We start from the raw sequence: 3,243 nt of genomic DNA on the forward strand, positions 1-3,243 counted from the left end.
GGGGGGAGGGGGGTACTAGGGATGCTTTACCACTGTGCCACACCCCATCTTTTTATTTTTAGACAGGGTCTTGCTGAGCTGTTGAGACTGATCTCAAACTTGCAATCCTCTTGACCTAGCCTCCCAAGTCTCTGGAGGATTACAAATGTGTATCTCCACACCCAACCAGCCTCAATAATTTACTGAGACCCTATATCAAAATAAAAAATAAAAAGGGCTGTGAATATAGATTAGTAGTAGTGTTTTCCTGGGTTCAATCCCTAGTAAAACACACACACACACAGAGAGAGATCAAAATCATAAGACGTTTAACAAAAAGCATGAAACCAAATATACAACTGGGGTTGTAGCTCAGTGTAGAGTGCTTGACTACACATGTGAGGCCCTGGGTTCGATCCTCAGTGCCACATAAAGATAATAATTCATTATAACTAGTAATAATAGGTAGTAAATAATTAATAATAGGCCGGGCTTGGTGGCACATGCCTGCAATTACAGTGGCTCTGGAGATAGAGGCAGGAGGATCTCAAGTTCAAAGTCAGCCTCAGCAATTTAACAAGGTGCTAAGCAACTCATGAGACCCTGTCTCTAAGTAAAATACAAAAATAGGGCTGGGGATGTGGCTTTGTGGTTGAGTGCCCCTGAGTTCAATCCCTGGTACCCTACCCACCACCAAAATTAATAATATACCAATATTGACTCATCAATTAAGGAATGTACAACACTAATAGGACATGTTAATATTAAAGCCAGGTGAGATAATGCACACCTATATCTAAGCTACTTAGAGGAGGCTGAGACAGGATTGCAAGAGCAAGGGCAGTCTCAGCAATTTAGTGAGACCCTAAGCCACCTTGGAAGAACTTGTCTCAAATTAAAAGGGCTGGGGATGTGATTCAGTGGTTAAATTCCCAGTACCAAAAAATAAACAAAAAAAAGAGGCAGGGAGTTAGGGTTATAGCCCAGTGGTAGAGTGTCCCTGGGTTCAATCTTAGTACACACACAAAAAAATTAATATTAAAGAGAAGCATAAAAGAACTCTTTTGCTCAGTTTCCCCATAAACCTAGCAGCTCTGCTTAAAAAAAATTATATATATTAACTATATATATATAATTAATACTTGAGTCTGACACAAATGATCAGGAGACACTGAAAATGAAAGATGGTCAGAAACCAGCCCAGCATTCATCAGGCTGTGTGATGATTTACCTATGGGCTCTCCACCACTTGTCCTGGGAGGGAAGAGGAATATTTGCAAATTTATGTCCTGTTTTGGGGCCAATAGTGGGAAAGCAGAAAACTTTTTGTCTGTTTCTTCTCAATTGCCTTCAGATCAAAATAGTACTTCAACATTGCTTAAGGTGGCACCTTTTGGTCTCCTACAGTGCATTGCTTTTTCTCTCTTGTTATAATTAATCCTTTCATCATCTTCTTATTCCTTTTTACACATTCAGGGCATAACATATTATCTTCTAGTCCCGAGGGTGGAAAAATACAGGCAGGTAACAGGAAGAGGGAAATCATCCTCCTGGGAGTGTCAGGGACCCAAGTCTGACCTGCATGGAACTGCAGGCGAACCCAGCCTGCTGTTTCTGCAGAAAGAAATTGGCCATGGACCACACACCACCTGATACCCGAGGTTTGCAGCAAAAAGGCCTCCACAGAAGTAGGCATGGGACACGAATTCACAGCCTTGCGCTGATTGGCTCTGGCAGCGATCCTTGCCCAAGATGCCAATATGGACTCCTGAGCTGAATTTACCACTTCAATCATGTTAGTCTCTTCCTCTCTTTTAACCTTATTATGACTTTCCTGAAGCCCTGCTGCGTTGGCCGCTGCCTTCCATTTCCTGGAAACTGGCTTCAATCTGGCCTCTTGAGATGTTTCAGGAATATCATATTTTTGTTCGGGATATGCATGCTTCTGTAGCCTCAAATAAACCTCTATTGTCTGGCCATCAGTACTCAAATTAAATTGTTGGCACCAGTTTCGCAAAGTATCCCGAGAAACCTTATTAATTGGAGGCAAAATGGTCGGCAAGGGAAGGGGTCGTATTTTACAATTAGGTTTTGTTTCAGGAAAGCAGACTTCCTGTTTGATTTCTGCAGTTGAAGAAACACTTGTTTCTATTGGATATTCTTGTTCCTCTGTAACTGGGACCAGAGTTAAAATCACATTTTCCTCATCGAATTGCTCCTCAAGGAAGTTCTTCTCAGTGACCCTGTCATTTGCGCCTGACATTTCCAGGAACACCGGGAGACGGCAAAGGCAGCAGGGCTCAGGACAGCTATGCTGTGTGCTTCTCGTAGCCTCAGCATCTTAACAAGATCTAAGCAACTTGAGACCATGTCTCAAAGTATAAATAAATGAATGAATGAATGAATGAATGAATGAATGAATAACTAACTAACTAAATAAATAAATAAATAAACAGACTAGGGAGATGACTCAGGGGTCAAGAATTCACTAAGATCAATTCCCAATACCAACAGAGAGTAAGAGATAAATGAACCCACAGTTTGGTTGAATTGAACATATTACAAATGATATAATTTCTTAACACCATTATTTTTCTCATGGATATACCCCACAATCTCTTTCTTTTTAAAATAGATATATATGTCTCATTTGTTATGAAAATATATGTTCTTATTCATCTGCATTAATCTTTAAAATGGAAAAGTATTTTGCATTTGTCACTAAAGGAAATTTATAGCACTTTTAGCTTAGTAAGTGATTTAATAATATGTCCATTTAAATGTTGATTGTCTCATCAGCCTAAGTTCAATTTTATGCTTACTTATCAATAGAGATCTTCATATTACACTGGTACATATTTTCATCCCCAGGGAAATTTCAAAATCGACCTTACAGCATAAAATAAGAAAAAAATTTCTAATTTTAAAATATTGCACCCTCTTTAACATGTAAATCTGAAAATCTTTCTCTTTCTTGCTTTTCATTGACATTATCTTTAATATTTTTCTAGCCTATTATGTTAGCAGCACATTGGAAACTTTTCTCTATCTAGCATAATATGTGCTTATATTAGGGCATTCTAATGTGAGAAGGGGCATACTAAATACTATATAGATCTAGGACATAACAATTCATGTTAAGCCTAAGGAAGGCATTTTAATTAATATGTACTCCATATGAAAAATATAAACTAACTTTAAGTTACTTTTTTGCACACAATTGAAATGCAGCACTGAAATTACTGTCAAATTAAGAATATCACA

The 3,243-nt window shown here is 38.4% G+C and overlaps 1 pseudogene; it reads right to left on the bottom strand.

The window, feature by feature from the left end:
- Positions 1 to 1,357: 1,357 nt before the first annotated feature.
- Positions 1,358 to 2,242, bottom strand: LOC143380064 (developmental pluripotency-associated protein 2 pseudogene; annotated as a pseudogene).
- Positions 2,243 to 3,243: the final 1,001 nt, after the last annotated feature.

Source organism: Callospermophilus lateralis, chromosome 14 (genome assembly GCF_048772815.1).
Source record: "Callospermophilus lateralis isolate mCalLat2 chromosome 14, mCalLat2.hap1, whole genome shotgun sequence".
Lineage (NCBI taxonomy): Eukaryota > Metazoa > Chordata > Mammalia > Rodentia > Sciuridae > Callospermophilus > Callospermophilus lateralis.